Source organism: Pezoporus flaviventris, unplaced genomic scaffold, assembly GCF_033815535.1.
Source record: "Pezoporus flaviventris isolate CSIRO_AGI_PZ_B2104156 unplaced genomic scaffold, CSIRO_AGI_Pfla_v1 ptg000016l, whole genome shotgun sequence".
NCBI lineage: Eukaryota > Metazoa > Chordata > Aves > Psittaciformes > Psittacidae > Pezoporus > Pezoporus flaviventris.
The window spans coordinates 4,205,768-4,223,463 of record NW_026892564.1 but is presented as its reverse complement, the minus strand read 5'-3'; the positions used below and the strand labels follow the sequence as shown (position 1 = coordinate 4,223,463).

At 39.9% G+C, this 17,696-nt stretch overlaps 1 long non-coding RNA gene across 1 annotated transcript; it reads left to right on the top strand.

The window, feature by feature from the left end:
- The first annotated feature begins 5,104 nt into the window (after window positions 1-5,104).
- Window positions 5,105-16,659, top strand: LOC133269912 (uncharacterized). The gene is made up of 3 exons (XR_009743599.1): window positions 5,105-7,405; window positions 16,018-16,084; window positions 16,429-16,659. It is a non-coding gene; the product is annotated as an uncharacterized LOC133269912 (long non-coding RNA).
- Window positions 16,660-17,696: the final 1,037 nt, after the last annotated feature.

The following is a 17,696-nucleotide window of genomic DNA, read 5'->3' as shown; positions in this document are numbered from 1 at the left end:
GGCTCCAGGTAGGACCGTTCTCCCCAGCTGCAGTGTACAGCACATTTTTTACATCTGGTCCGGTCCGGACTGGTCCAAGGGCTACTGCATGAACTATCTCGCGTTTAATTTGCTCAAAGGCTTGTTGCTGCTCAGGGCCCCATTTAAAATCATTCTTCTTCCGGGTCACATGATAGAGAGGGCTTACAATCGAACTGTAATTCGGGATGTGCATTCTCCAGAACCCCACTGCACCCAAGAAAGCTTGCGTTTCTTTCTTATTAGTTGGTGGAGACATTGCTGTTATCTTGTTGATCACATCTGTGGGGATCTGTCTACGTCCATCTTGCCATTTTATTCCCCAAAATTGAATCTCCTGTGCAGGTTCCTTGACCTTACTCCGTTTTATGGCAAAATCGGCTTTCAGCAGGATTTGGATTATTTTCCTCCCTTTCTCAAAGACTTCTTCCGCTGTATCGCCCCACACAATAATGTCATCAATGTATTGCAGGTGTTCTGGAGCTTGCCCCTGTTCCAGTGCAGTCTGGATCAGTCCATGGCAAATGGTAGGGCTGTGTTTCCACCCCTGGGGCAGTCGGTTCCTAGTGAACTGGACACCCCTCCAAGTAAAAGCAAACTGTGGCCTGCACTCTGCTGCCAAAGGAATTGAGAAAAATGCATTGGCAATATCAATCGTGGCATACCACTTGGCTGCCTTTGACTCTAGTTCATACTGAAGTTCTAGCATGGCAGCACTCAATGGTGGTGTGACTTCATTCAGGCCACGATAGTCTACTGTTAGTCTCCATTCTCCATTAGACTTTTGCGCTGGCCATATGGGGCTATTAAAGGGTGAGCGGGTCCTGCTGATCACCCCCTGACACTCCAGTCTATGGATCAGCTGATGGATGGGAATCAGGGAATCTCGGTTGGTGCGATATTGCCGCCGGTGCACTGTTGTGGTCGCAATTGGCACTTGTTGTTCTTCAACTTTCAGCAACCCCACAGCAGAGGGATCTTCTGAGAGACCAGGCAAGGTGGACAGCTGCTCAATTTCCTCAGTCTCCAAAGCAACAATACCAAAAGCCTACCGGTACCCTTTTGGGTCTTTGAAGTACCCTCTCTTGAGGTAGCCTATGCCGAGGATGCATGGAGCCTCTGGACCAGTCACAATAGGGTGCTTTTGCCATTCCCTCCCAGTCAGGCTGATTTCAGCCTCCAGCACAGTCAACTCTTGGGATCCTCCTGTTACTCCAGAAATACAGATGGGTTCCACCCCTTGACAGCTTGATGGCATCAGGGTACACTGTGCACCGGTATCTACTAGAGCCGGTATCCACTACTTCTGTGGGACTGATGTGCCAGGCCATCTGATCCACACAGTCCAGTAAATCCGATTGTCCCCTACCTCCACCTGGCTGGAGGCAGGGCCCCTCTAATGGTTGTCACAGCATTGGACACTTAAGTCGTGGTGAAAGGGATTATTCTTCGTTATCACAGGAGCTGGAGTAAAATCAGCTCTTCCATTCCATCTGGGAAACTGCTCACCAGAGACTGAAGCCGTAGCTCTCATGGGATGATCAGTCTTGGCCCTTGCTCCCCTCTTCAGTTCACTCACCCGTTCCTCCAAAGCTGAAGTAGGTTTTCCATCCCACTTTGTCATGTCTTCTCCGTGATCCAGCAGGTATAACCATAGGGTACCCCCTGGCGTATACGTCCTGTATCTCCTCTCTTGAACAATAGGATACCTTTTGTTAATAGCTGAGACGTGTGTTGGTACACGTGAGGAGCTGGATAAATCAGATAGATCGTCCCTCAATTGTTCGAGGTCCTGGGACAGTTTTTTCACAGCTGAGATGATGGAAGGGGTGAGATTGTCTTCAAACTCTCGGAGTTTATGAACCATTTCATCCACTGTTAGTGGTACTATGTCATTCCAGGTTACTGTTGCCAATGAATGGGCATATGATGACGGTGCATGCCGTGTAAGTTTTCGCCACACTAATTCTTCCCTCTGAGCAAGAACATGGCTATTGCAATAGCAGGAGCCAAGAGAAATGTGTTAATCCTATCTCAGCCTTGCATGGCTCATTTACTGTCTCCTCAGCCACCACAATGAGCCTTGCCTGGCACTTCCAAAACCAAGTGCGTGCTTCTGACCTTCCCAGGGCCTTCCAGGGTTCATAAGCCAAGAGGTTTGCATGCAAGGAGTAAATGCGCTCATTTAGCACCATCCTCTGCCCATCCCAGACCAGAGGCCCTCCTCCATACTAATGCCTGCTTGAGCAAGAGCAGCTGTAGAAAGTGAGCTGAACTTGATCAGAAACACCTGCCTTCAGAGCCCCCTGCAGTCCCACCCAGACCATTTACATTTGAGAGTTTTGAATTTTTTGAATGGCCTTTTAATGCTGTTGAGACTTGTTTGCTGATGGTGATGGGAATCACCATGCTAACACGCATACAGAGTGTGTTTTGCCCACTACTGATTTCAAGAGTTAAGCAGAGTCAGGTTTGGGTCTTGTCTGGGATCAAACGATGATGTAGGAGGACCGAGAGATTTTCCCTGAGGCTGGACAGCCATGAGTGGCAGGGTGTGTGGGATAGTATGGGCAAGTATCTAGGTCAGTGGGCCCCTCCAGTACTTTGGAATTTCACTACCGAACGATTAAAAAAATAACTGTCGTGGTTTAAACCCAGTCAGGTAACTTGTTCACTCACTCCCAGTGAGTGGTGCTGAGCTGACAACAATCGAGGTCCGTGTCCCCCCTGCCCCGCACTGGGGCTCTCCCCTTCCCCGCTCCCAGAGGAACGGGGAGGAGGATCGAAAGAGTGCAACTCCTACGGGTTGAGACAAGAACAGTCCAGCAACCAATGTATAACACAAATCACCACCGCTACTATCAGCTAAAACAATGATAAGGGAAAATAACAAGGGAAGAGAATACGATACCACCGGCCAAGAAAACGAGTTCCACCCGGAAGCTCCTGTCCTTCCGGGTAACTCCCAGTTACCCCCCACCCCGGCCATGACGTGCTGTGGTATGGAATACCTCCCCGGCTAGCCCGGGTCAGGCGCCCCGTCCCTGCTTCCTCACAGCTTCCCCTCCTCCCTGGCAGAGCATGAGCCTCACAAAGTCCTTGGTCAGGGTAAACATCACTTAGCAACAACTGAAAACATCGGCTTCACCAACACTGTTCTCAGGCTGGAAGTCAAAACACAGCACTGCACCAGCTACCACTAAGGAAAAAAACATAACTGCTACTGCTGAACCCAGGACAAGACCCAAAACTTCTGCTTACAAAGCAGACCTCAATGACTCAATGTCCAAATGGAGACCAGTAATGAATGGTGTTGTCCCTCAGGGGTCTGTGTTGGGACCGATGAACAGTGGGATTGAGTGCACCCTCAGCAAGTTTGCCGATGACACCAAGCTGTGTGGTTTGGTTGACAAGCTGGAGGGAAGGAATGCCATCCAGAGGGACCTCGACACACTTGTGAGGTGGGCTGATGCCAACCTCATGAAGTTTAACCATGCCAAGTGCAAGGTCCTACACCTGGGTCGGAGCAATCCCAGGCACAGCTACAGGTTGGGCAAAGAAGAGATCCAGAGCAGCCCTACAGAGAAGGACTTGGGGGTGCTGGTTGATGAGAAAATGAACATGGGCCGGCAGTGTGCGCTTGCAGCCCAGAAAGCCAACCGTATCCTGGGCTGCATCAAAAGGAGCGTGACCAGCAGGTCAAAGGAGGTGATCCTGCCCCTGTACTGTGCTCTTGTGAGACCTCACCTGGAGTATTGTGTGCAGTTCTGGTGTCCTCAACATAAAAAGGACATGGTTAGAAGGATGCAGGTCCTCAGTAAAGCCCTTTTTACAGGGTTACCTACATCTCATGCAGAAGTTTTCCTTGTGTGTACAAGACTCACTTTGAGAGCATGCTAAATGCTTCTGCTTGTCAAGATCTCATAGAGCTTAGCTTCTATCACTGCAATGCACACAGTCCAAAGCTATTAAGGCACTGAAGTGCTCAGTTCTCAGCCTTCAGGAAATGGGCATACTTGAGCTTGTGTTCCTATGGAAAATTACTCCCTTTCCCATTCTTAAAATGCACTGGAAAGATCCATCCTTACCAATCTGTTATTACAGGTTTGCTTTGTATGCAGAAGTTTTGGGTCTAAAACTAGCCTCTTGATTTGAGACTGCCCTCAGACTGCACAAGAGCTACTTTTTAAGGCATGCTTCTCACACACTCCTCTTCAGAATATTCTGTTGAGAGCAATAGGGATTTAGTTTAGATCTTCATTAGGACCCAAGCTGTTAGGAGTTGGGGGAGTTCCCCTGACACTAGACCCATTCACATTACATCTGAGAGCTTGCATTGTATTTCATGCTGCTTTATCTCAATTTTATTGAAAATGACAGCTTTGTTGCTTTATTAATTTTTTCCTGTATACACAGAGAAAAGCTTGTTCATGTGGATTTTTATTTTTTTTTTTCTGGCTGGACTGATTTCTTTCGTTAAGAAAAAAAATATTTTTAAGCCATCTAACATCTGACTACAAGACTTTGCCTTTTAAGTATCAGAATTCTGATCTACAACAACTAAGTCCTTAATTATTCTGTTTTGAATTTAGACCTCCGATATGTCTCATATGAGGAAAGAATCTTGATTAGATTTATCCCAAATGTAGGATGGATCACTCATTCAAGCATTCATTACATGTGCTGGCAACTGACTGGCAGTGTTGGGATGGATTGGTGCTTTCCTCCCCCAACAAATCTAGTTTAAAGCTGCCTTGACCAGCCTGGCAAGTTTCCTCACAAAACGGCCCTCCGTAACTAGCCCCATCAGTCTCCAGTAGACCTGGCCTCCCATATCAAGTACCATGGTCTAAGTAACCAAAACCCTGAATATGGCACCACCTCTTTAACTTTTGTTAGCCTTTATTAACCTGCTAAATCTACCTGGCCTTTTCAAGGTCTTCCTCTTTGACCTAGAGGATCAATGAAAAAAAAAATTATATGGATGTGAAAGTTTTCTGGCTGTTTTACCACATTGGTGCTCATACATTTCAATGAGTTTCTTAAGAGAATTGGTGTGTGTGTGTTATTTTTTCATAGCACTGTTAAATTACCTTTTCCTCTGTTTTCTGCATTCTTTTAAGGCAAAAAGCACATTGGACCAGATCCTGCAGGAGAAGGTTCTAGAAATCTTCAGAAGGATTTCTAGTGGCCACGTGTGTGTGCTAGTATATGACTGAAGTAGGAAATTATCTCTTAATGTGTGTTAGAAAGTTATGGACTTTTTTGCAATGTACTACTTACACCCCAATAATTGTTTGCACCCATATTTTCATTCCAGAGTAAATGAAAGTAATATAACATGTGCTTAAAGTGACAGTTTCCAATCAAATCATGCCTTGCAGATTCATAACCTGCCTTTTTCTCACAATGAGAGAATGAGCCATGTAACCCATCCTAAGTTTTGTAACAGTATTTCTCAACCTACCATGTTACTCAAATTAGTAATAAAATAGACAACAAAAAAATATTATCATAGGATTTGAGTAGAGTAACTGTTGTGCAAGAGATGACTTTAAGTGGATTTTTTTACAGCTAATATAGATTTTTCACTGTAGTCCCTATACAAATAGCATTTCCAAAAATGATTTCTTAAGATATAATTGCAGGTATTCTCATGATATCTGATGTTTTCCTATGTAAACAGAGTGAAAATATTCAAAATGGAAATTGTGCTTCTGCTCATACTTTGGTTGCTTTTGAGTAATTACAGTTGGAAACAATACTATGCAAATAGAAGCACTCCTTTAATGATAGGAAGTTTTACGTATATTTTCAGGTAACTTGTGTAAGTATAGAACACAAAGATAAGTGAAATCAGATGAGGAAGCAAATTGTGTAGGATCTGGCACAAAAAGACTTGAAAGAGATGAGGTCCTGGGGTTAAATCTCTTTCGTAACTCTCACATGCATATAAACTATTATGCTGTTAAATCATGTTGTTTGTTTGGAATTTTTAATCTCTAATGAGTTATGCACATGAGGACACATTATTCCCGGAGAAGCTTGAATGGGTTTATAACAATCTGACTATGCAAATACTTATAAGTTAGAGGCAGAAAATATAACTTCAAAATGAAAATCCTAATCGAAGTTTAAATTTGGTATGAGATTTAAAAATAATTGTATTTTTAGTATATATAGAACATAAGGTGATGGAGGGAAAATAATTTTGACAAACCTAGTCATAAATTCTGTAGACATAAGCTTCAGCAAGTGGGATCTTTGATGACAGCAATATATAAAAAGGAGAATAGCTGTAAAACATTTAATACTATTTTGCATAGTTTTCTGTGTTTGTAGAAACACATTTCAGAAATAAATAGACTGAGAATCTGAGGAATACTTTCCAAAGAGATCTGAAATATGAATCCTGAGAATGTGTTGATTCATAATTTGTTACAGTTAGCCTGTTAATAATTAATTCTGCTAATACTATGTATTTCAGAACTATGCAAAAAATTAAGCTCTTCAAGAGTATCTTTATACTCCCTGTGTTTATTTAACTTTACTGTGGATTGAACTTTGATTCTGCATTTGTAGAGGTCAGCACTTCTGATTGTATACCAGAATAGCTTTTATAATAGGTTTTTAGAACAAACACTACACTTCTTTTGGATGATCAGAAGCAAACACTGAAGATGTAGCCCTTGGTTTTCTTTCTTACTGCAGTTTTACGTGAACAAAATAAAAATTCTTAACTTTTAAGATGAAATATGTAAGAAAGTTAGTATGAAATATTGCACTTCATGAAAATATCTGGTGGAATCTTTTGCAGTCAACTTCTTGGTATGTTGGCTGATGAACTAAATGAAGCTCAAATTATCTTCTTATGCTGAGCAAAGTTGAATTCCATGTACATATTGTGTATGTAACTTGCATTGCAGATTTTGATACTTATACAAAAAAATGAAGTTGTTATGACTTTTGCTTTTAGTGAATCTTAGGAGATAGAATTTTTCTACTCACAGTGAACTTAAGGAGCAATTACTGGAATTCCATAGAAATCTCTGATTTTTTTCTATTGGTGTTGGTAACCATCGGTGACATTAGCTTCTGCAACTTCTAAGCCTTCAAATATTTTGGCTACATCGATGATTTATTTATAATTTTATTTCTCCTTATTCTGTAATTCTTTTATGTTCAATTCAGAAAAGGGTATATATTCCTGTCTACTTACAGACAAGAGCTCTGATGTACTCATGGTCTTTTACTGCCTGACAATATTACTTTAAATAATCTGACAAACAGTAATTATGTCATTTATCCTTCCCTTTTCAGGATACGCAACACAGTCAAGAAGCTTGGTCTGGAAGCACTGGTCTTAATTTTTAATGTCAACAAGATGGTATGTTTAAAAAAAAATATCCTGAAAAACAATATTATAAGTCTTGTCTTCATATCAGGTCCTACCTTCTAGAGGAATTTACCCCAGGATTTCAGGTCATCTGACAAATATATTCCCTTACTTAAATAGACTGAGAACCCCATGTCCCCCATGACAATTGCCTTGTGACACAGGAGCAGAGTTATTTGTCCTTTTTAAGTGTTCTGTTCCTGTAGGCTATAGAAAAAGATGAACCCCTGCATATTGCTGATGTTTTGTTTTGGGTGATTTTAATGGGAATCTGGTATGGGAGGTAGGTGGTAGATCTGATTTGTGTTGAACCTGTGAAGTGATGTGCTGGTAAGGTGTCTAAGCAATGATATTTTCTAGTCTAAATGTACCAGACAGCTGTCATTCCATGAGTGATCAAAGCCCACAGTCCACCTGAATGAGGCAGAATTTGGTGGCTAAATGTTACTGCCAGTGACTATTTGAGATTTAGTGTCAGTGGTTAGACAGTTGTCTGTCTAAACTTCTCTTTAAGATCGGGCTTTTTCCTCAAGTTTTTGTAAAAACAAAGGACACACACCTACATGTGCATCTGCCATGCTTGCAACCTGTCCAGTCATGTCCAACCTGTGAGATATTGAACAGTTGGACAGGTTCAGACACGTGAGTCTTTTCACGCATCCAATAAAATGCTCAAGTCTAAACTTGAGTATGCGTTTTGCTTTAGGGACCTCTCTGATTTGTGAGAATGGAACTGAACTGTTAACTAAAGCATACTAAAACGGCAATGGGAACTTTTCAAAATTATTTCCTTTGTTATCTATGTTGCTGCTTTATTGCTGAGTCAAGTCTTAGACCAACATTTTTAATTTCTTCACTGGCTGTATCACGTCAGCACATTTTCTTTCTTGGTGGTAGCGATGTAGGTGTATATCTCAGAGAACAGAAGCTATGAGTGTACTTTAAAGGCAGATTGTAAAATACTCTGCTTAGGACCCAAGGCACTGATGTTCTTACTGTATGAGTGCTGTCATGCAAGTGGTAGATGATACACATAGGAAAATGAATAAAAATAAATCATCTCAATTGTAACAAATACTCCTATTGTACAAGACAGAGTTGTATACAGATTGTTCAAAAATTACTCCCATGCTTCAGAAAATTTATGATTAAAATGAAAGTTAAATATTACAAGGGAATACATAAGAAAAGACATGACAAGAGTCATGTTTGGAAGGATTTGACAGAAAAATGATAATAAATATTCTTAAGTAAAACATCATAGAAAAAATTTCTAGAGCTTTATTGTATTTTGTTCAAATGAACTGTTGATAGTTCAGTTAATCTGGGAGGATGTCAAACCAAGAGTCTCACTGGGATAGGGAGAATCTGCCAAGATTTTTAGTGGATGCCAGCAGGTTCAGAAAAGTTGCATTGCCGGAGGCAGTCTGGACACCAATCTTGTAATGACCTGCTAACTGACTTTGTGAATAACCTTGTAAATGACCTTGTAAATGTGATCATTTTAGGAGATTTGCTAGTTCTCTTAGCAGTGAAGTAGCCAAGAACATGCAGTGAAGAGAGTCAGGGCCCAAATCTTTCAATTTACAGGAAAGTACTTTCCAAATCTTCCAATTTACGGGAAAGTACTTTCATATAGATGACTTTTGTAGAGAGAACATGGCTCATATTGCACTTTTACAGGAAACACTCATTGCATGACAGTATTTGTTTTGATTCAGCTTCCAACAGATGTGAAATTCCAAGTTTTGCAGATGAGACTAATTTCTTTATTGACAAATACTTAGAGTCACTATGGACCATGTAGACCTACCCTCTTTGAGTAGAAATTCAGAAATGATAGAACATTAGTTTCATTCTTCAAAGTGTTTGATATATGAATTTGAAAAATATCCATTTCTTCTCTATTCTCATCCTATCTCAGCTTTTGGATAGAGCAACCTTTAATCATAGAATTATAGAATAGTTAGGTTTGGAAAGGACCTTAAGATCACTTAGTTCCAACCCCCCTGCCACGGGCAGGGACACCTCACACTAAGCCATCTCACCTAAGGGCCTGGCCTTGCACACTGCCAGCGATGGAGCATTCACAACCTCCCTGGACAACCCCTTCCAGTGCCTCACCACCCTTACAGTAAAGAACTTCCTCCTTATATCCAATCTAAACTTCCCCTGTTTAAGTTTTAACCCATTACCCCTTGTCCTATCACTACAGTCCCTAATGAAGAGTCCCTCTCCAGCATCCCTATAGGCCCCCTTCAGATACTGGAAGGCTGCTATGAGGTCTCCACACAGTCTTCTCTTCTCCAGGCTGAACAGCCCCAACTTTCTCAGCCTGTCTCCGTACAGGAGGTGCTCCAGTCCCCTGGAGTGGCCCCTCTCTGTCTTCATATGGGAGGTGCTCCAGTCCCGTGATCATCCTCGTGGCCCTTCTCGGTTCCAACAGTTCCATGTCCTTTTTATGTTGAGGACACCAGAACTGCACACAATACTCCAGGTGAGGTCTCATAAGAGCAGAGTAGAGGGGCAGGATCATCTCCTTCCACCTGCTGGTCACTCTCCTTTTGATGCAGCCCAGGATACGGTCAGCTTTCTGGACTGCAAGTGCACGTTGAAGCCGGCTCATGTTCATTTTCTCATCAACCAACACCCCCAAGTCCTTCTCCGCAGGGCTGCTCTGAATCTCTTCTCTGCCCAACCTGTAGCTGTGCCTGGGATTGCTCTGACCCAGGTGTAGGACCTTCCACTTGGCAACTTCATGAGGTTGGCATCAGCCCAGCTCACAAGTGTGTCAAGGTCCCTCTGGATGGCATTCCTTCCCTCTAGCATATCAACTGAACCACACAGCTTGGTGTCATCGGCAAACTTGCTGAGGGCGCACTCAATCCCACTGTCCATGTCAGCAACGAAGATGTTAAACAAGACTGGTCCGAATATTGATCCCTGAGGGACACCACTCGTTACCGGTCTGCAGCTGGACATTGAGCCACTGACCACAACTCTCTGCGTGCGGCCATCCAGCCAGTTCTTTATCCACCGAGTGGTCCACCTACCAAACTGATGTCTCTTCAATTTAGAGACAAGGATGTCGTGTGGGACAGTGTTGAACGCTTTGCACCGGTCCAGGTAGATGACATCAACTGCTCTACCCCCATCCATCAGTTCTGTAGCCCCATCATAGAAGGCCACCAAATTGGTCAGGCAGGATTTCCCCTTAGTGAAGCCATGCTGGCTGTCACCAAGCACCTTGTTGACTTTCATGTGCCTTAGCATGCCATCCAGGAGAATCTGCTCCAAGATTTTGCCAGGCACAGAGGTGAGCCTGACTGGTCTGTAATTCCCCAGGTCATCCATTTTCCCCTTCTTGAAAATGGGGGTTATATTCCCCTTTTTCCAGTCATGGGGAACTTCACCTGACTGCCATGATTTCTCAAATATGATGGCCAGTGGCTTAGCAGCTTCATTCGATGGCTCCTTCAGGACCAACAAATGGATTTCATCAGGTCCCATGGACTTGTGCACATTCAGGTTCTTAAGATGGTCTCGAACCAGTTCCTCTCCTACAGTGGGCACAAGGTCTTCATTCTCACAGTCCCTGCATATGCCTTCCAAGACTTGGGTGGTGTGGTCAGAGCCTTTGCCAGTTGAAGACCGAGACAAAGAAGTCATTCAGAACCTCAGCCTTCTCCAAATCCTGTGTAGGTAGCTCTCCCGAGAGCTTCCTGAGGGAGCCTACGTTGTCCCTAGCCTGTCTTTTATTCACTATGTACCTATAGAATCCCTTCCTGTTATCCTTAACATCCCTAGCTAAGTTTAATTCTAACTGGGCCTTAGCTTTCCTAACCTGGTCCCTAGCTTCCCAAACAACATCCCTGTACTCTTCCCAGGCCGCCTGTCCTTGTTTCCACCTTCTATAAGCCTCTTTTTTCATTTGAATTTTCCTCAGCAATTTTAATTTAATTAATTTAATTTAATTTTAATTTAATTTAATTTTAACTAAGTATAATTTCAACACACTTTTGTAAGTGGATCCTAATCTTACTCAAGCAAATGCACAACTTTTTCTCAGACCTTGCTTTTTCTACAGTTTCTGCTTGTGTTATACTTCATTTAATTCTACCTCTGTCTTAAATGTTCTGGTCTGATTAGTCTTCCAGAAGTACTTTTCAAACTTTTTGAACTCTTATTTATTATAATACGTTTGGTTGTTGGGTGCTGAAGAAATTAAGTATATCAAACATCAAAAGTCATCCAGCTGGATTTCTATTCTGTTTTCTGGGGTAAGATGAACTTCCAGCACAGGCCATTAAACCAAACAATGTACTTGATATTCATGTTAAACAGAACCAGAACATGGTATTTACATTTATTATAATGTATTTCCTAATGTTAGGCTAACAGAATCTGTGTACTGATTAAAATACTGATCAGAAGTTTTAACTGAAAAGCCGCTCTGAAATTAATACCAGCAGCAGTAACTATGCATTTCAGCATTTCATCTTTTTAGCTTCTGTGGTATGTACACACATCAGCTCTTTCTCACTGATCTAAAAAGTGCAGACAGAGTTTAGGCAACTCTCAATGCCATCCATTGTATACCTAGTATTGCTAGAATTCTAAACTGCCTGATTTTCCTGGGCATTTTTCCCATGGTGCTGTTAACCATGGCAAGTTTCCTACAAAAAGTAATTGTTTTTTTTAGGGAAAAAAAAGACATTCTTTGTAAAATATTCACAGCAAGAGGCCAGCAGATGTAATTTTCTGATATCAGAAGATTATGTTCAGAACAAAAAAATGTTGAAAAAGGTTGATGAATTCAATGTTCCACATTCATCTAGTGTGAAGCATACAAACACAAATCCTCAATCAAGTGCCAAACTATGTTAAATATTGCTCAGATATTAGTTTAAGACACTAGCTTTGAGGTTATGTTTCAAGGATTGTGTCTATCCACAAGGTATATAAAAGAGCAAATCTCTAATTTTCCCCAGGTTCTGCTGGGTACAGATGCAGGCTCTTTTGGTAACTTGCTTTGCCCTGCTTTGGCCAATATGTGGATATCCCCTTTCAAGCTATTTTCTAACCTGTCATGGCCTTTTCCTTTTCATCATCAAACTTAAATTTTAGCCCTGCAAGATTTAAAACATTAGGACCTGCAAAAAGAAGGAATAGAAGTGATAGAGAAAAAAATATCTACTTTTCTGCCAGCATTGTTCTACTTGTCTTGCAAGAAAGTTTTATGGTGACTCATGGTGAGTTGCTTGGCTGGTACATTCACTTATCACAAAGTCAACCAGTGTTGGCTTCTGAAGAAAGGAAAGTTCCAACACTTCATATTTAGCAATCATTGGAGCAGGGATTAGAAATCACATTTGATTCATACCTCCTAATGCAAATTGTGTTAACACTGTTAGGATAAATTATTTTCTAAGAAATTTCAAGGGAAAATGTTATTAAATCTACAACCTGATTTCTCAAAATCTAATATTCTAAAAGACTGGAATTTATCTGATTCTTAGATGGGTCAGGGGAGTGTTTATTTTAGAATCTTAGAATCATAGAATCATAAAATCATAGAATAGTTAGGGTTGGAAAGGACCTTAAGATCATCCAGTTCCAACCCCCCCTGCCATGGGCAGGGACACCTCACACTAAACCATATCACCCAAGGCTATGTCCAACCTGGCCTTGAACACTGCCAGCGATGGAGCATTCACAGCCTCCCTGGGCAACCCATTCCAGTGCCTCACCTCCCTAACAGGAAAGAACTTCTTCCTTATATCCAATTTAAACTTCCCCTGTTTAAGTTTTAACCTGTTACCCCTTGTCCTACCACTACAGTCCCTAATGAAGAGTCCTTCCCCAGCATCCCTATAGGCCCCCTTCAGATACTGGAAGGCTGCTATGAGGTCTCCACGCAGCCTTCTCTCCTCCAGGCTGAACAGCCCCGACTTTCTCAGCTTGTCTTCAAATGGGAGGTGCTCCAGTCCCCTGATCATTTTAGTGAATGATTAATTAGGCCTGCAATAAATGCAAAAATAGTATCCTGCAAATAGTTCTAACAAGAGCTACTTCTTGTAGGCCACAATTTAAGAAGGTATGTAGGAACTTTCATTAGCCAAGCATGTAAACAGTTACATTAACTTCAGGAAGTCTACAGATATGCTTAATAGAGGGCAAATACTGAGCTCAGGGCATCCAAGAAATATGATACAAAATTGCAGGCAGGCTGAAAAATTATAATTTCAAGTTCTTGTTTCTAAGATTCCAATTTGCTGTCTATGTTTTTATTGAAATTCTAAAGTGAAACTCTGAAATTCCAAAATCTTTACTGGAACTGTAGAATGAGGTTTCGGATGACATTAACTTCAGGTTGAATTCTATTGGTTTTGGCTTGTTTGTCAAAAGCTTTTTGATTGTCTCAAAATAATGTCTAGTACTCTGCAAGCATAATCTATAGTTTGCCAACAAAAAGAATGTCAGTTCCAATTACATCACTGCATCAGTGCTATATTTTATTTTTTCTGAACACAGTTGATCATCTTTATGAATTTAATGATTAAAATCACTGAAAACCAGATGTCCGTATATCTACTCACATATTTGATTGTGTCTTTTTGCATATCTTAGGTATATGTATTTTACAGTAAGTATGCTAAACAAAAAAAAAAAAAAAAAAGAAGATATTTGACTGGAGCTCTTTATTCTGTATGACTTCCCAAATGAAGAGGGATTTTTTAGGAATTCTTAAATAGCCATGTTCGAAATCATTAAGGATATGTGAATTACACAGAGTCATAGAAAGTGTTCTTTAAGGACTCCCGAGACAGTAACTACTTTAGTCCTCTTTTCCTAAGGCAGAATCAATAACATCTAAGCTGTTGACAGCATTTTTTCCAATCTTCACTTAAAAATGCACAGTAGTTGGGTTATACAGCCTCCCTTGGTTATCTAGCCTCCTTGGTTATCTATTGTGATGTTTAATTGACTTTACAAACAGATCAATCAAGGAAAGTTGACTGTCACTCTTGCAGCAGCTTAATTGACTGCTCAACTTCAGGGTAGTTTGGAGTGGACAAAGAGAGCAGTTCAGCCTCCTCCACTTCCTTGGTGTCTGAAAGAAAGGAGGAAGGTGCCTCCAGGCAGGAAGCAATGGCTGTCAGGTGCACATCTGCAGGAGGCTGGAGGTGAGGACCTGAGCCCAAGGCTCTCTGTCTGTGCCACGCAGCTGAGCCCTGAACCCTGTGTGGTTTGAAACAGCAGCCAGTGCTGTCTGTGCAGGTGGGTCCTGCCTCCTCTGGGGATATATCCGCAGCCACAGCACAAGACAGCTAGGCTGGCAGTGCGGCTGCACAATGTTGCTTCAAATTAATTTTGTTTGCTAAGAAAATGAGGGGAATTCAGTACTTCCTTATGTTGAGTCTCTAAATTCTCACAGGAGACTTTTGTGCTTGCATACAACAACCTTCCACAGCAGATTGACAACAGACCTGAGACTGTTTTGCATTACATGTTAATTATGCGGTACATGGTGTTTTCCTTTTATTTTTAGAGAATGAAAGATACATTTTGTTTTTCCAAATTTTGAAAAAAAAATGTGTTTTAAATTTCTGGTCTTAAACACTGTACTAAATAGAGCTACAAAGGTTCTTATTTTGGGGGTGTCAGAATTTAAGTTTTCCTTTCATTTTCTGTGTGTTTCACCTTCTTACCTGCTGGCCCCTCTGTAAAGGTTGATGACTTGGTGTGTTAGGAAAAGAAGAAATAGCAGGGATCTCATCAAAATTGTACTGAAGATCTTGTTTAAACAAATCCTATGCTGTAAATTAATAATACTTTTTAAAAGCTGAGTATATATGTTTTTCTGAACAGTGTTTTAATCTAATTTAAAACACTAGAACTGGTTAGAGTGGACTTCATTCTCTTGGCCATATAAAAGATACATCACAGAATCACAGAATATATATGTATATATGATGTATATAGGATGTATATATGTGTATATATATACACGAGATGTTTATCAGGAGCTACACTCTGATATAATCTCTTTTACTTAACAAAATGACACAAAAGGAATCATAGATGCCAGTGCAGATGAGAGGAAGGGAAAAGACTTTAAATCATTCTTTCACATTCAAATGCTGGCTTGCTGAATATTATGAGAACAGAATAAAAGAAAGTGGGAGGAGAATGCGAAGGAAGAGATATGAAGGAAATTCTTTTCAGAATCTTGACTAATTATTACCAAAACAAATCACTTAAAAATCATTAAAAAACACCAAGAACACTTTACTTATTATTGGTTCATTTTGTAAGGAAGTACAGTAATTATTATTCTTGATATTGTTAAATTCTTGTCTCTTGCATTTAGTGGTCTTTACTAAGTTTTTTTTGAAAAACATGATATTTCCTTTTTAATAATAAATGTTTCAAAATGCAGAAACATCACAGTTCATTTGTTTGTTTTCCAGAAGAAAATTTAATTAAGATTATTTTTTTAAATAAGTACTTAAGGATTATTGAAGACCAAAGGCAATATGATCATAGAAAAAAATAAATTCATAAGCTTAGAGATATTTCTTTGGTTTTTTTTCATTTAGGTGTTACTGTGAGGGATTTTATATGGGAACAGATGGATGAAGTCACCTAGCCAAGGCTGAGTCAAAGGTAGACTGCAAAGCCCTGTGCTAATGATTTCTTTATCTTTTCTCCTTCAAAAATATTTAATTTTCTAATGACCATTACCTAAGCATTACAATTTGAGTCTTTTGTTACCTTAATTAGATTGACTTAATATTAAATATTAATCAATTTAATATTTTCAGTTAACCTGTAGTTGTTATACTGGTTTATAATTTGGCTATTGGTTCTGGCTGTAAATGAAACTAAGGCTCTGCTTCACTCACCAGAAGTAAAATACTCAACCGCAGAGACTTTTTGTTTTTAGTGTAATGATATTAGTAATAAGTAGTAATACTACTATTTCAAATGTAATTGTGATTTTCTTTCAGAAAAAGCTTTGTCTAGAAGCCATTTTAGTATTGTCCCATTACTGTCAATATGAGAGAACTGGTATTTTTAGGGAATGGAGAATAGAGTAATTGCAGAAATTGAAGAATGCCTAATGGTTTCCCCTTTAAATAACAAATTTCTTCATATGGGACAACTGAAATGAAAGCATACCTTTCATTTGAAAATTAATCCAACTAATTTAGAAGGTATGACTTATATTTTGCAAATACATACAGGCATGTTAATGTGTTATACACAAGCAGTTACACAGACAAGTGTGTGTATGTGAATATGTTTGTTAGATGTAATAGCATGGCAACAGGCAAATCAAAAATGCCTAAAAGAAATACAGGTTTCATTATTTGCAGAAGTTAATTAAAATCTTGGCAAGATTTTTCTTTGATGTTCTATACATAATTGTTTTTAAAAATGGATACTTTTATAAACTTCCTAGAATTGTGTCTGGCATCTTTAAAGACGCAGTTGGTTTAGTCAGTACCTTGTTCTCTGTTCTAAAAGTTAACATCTCCTTTGTTGTTTAAACACAAAACGTGTCCCTGTTGTCACTACCAATTTCAATTTTAGCTGTTCTGAGAATAAAAACATTTTGAATTGTAGGACTCCCATGTCTGACTCCATCAAAGAATCATCTTTACCTTATATTTTATCCACCTATATGCACCTTTGTCCATATATCATTATTAGATTGCAAAGAGATGCTCTTAAAATTTAGCATATATCAGAAATAAACTTACCTCTGCAATATTATGCCAGCCCCCTTGTGTACTTCTCAGTTTTTAATTATAATTTTAACCTTTAATCCAAAGTTGTGCTTACAGTTATATTTACAAATATTTCTTTACAGTTATATTTACAAATATTTCTTAACGCTTTCCATAACCATTTACTCAGACATGAAAAGATGGAACTGAAACAGAAGATGTAATTGGCTAAGTTAGAATTTGGGATGTTCAAGTTAACTCACATATTTATTTCATACTTTAAGCATATACTTGAACTATTCCTCTAGAACATTATTGCATTTCTAAAGAGCTTGGGGCTGAATAAGAACTAGATCAAGAAAGAAAACCTTAGCACAAATATAATTCTCTTAAGTAAAAGCTTTTCTTCTTGTGAAGCTAGGATTTATATAGAACTATGTATGTGCATATTCATGTGTGTGTGTGCATGTGTGTTTGTGAACTACGAAAAGGTAAAAACTCTTTTAAGAAGGAAATACTTTATATGAATCGTGGCACACTAAGAC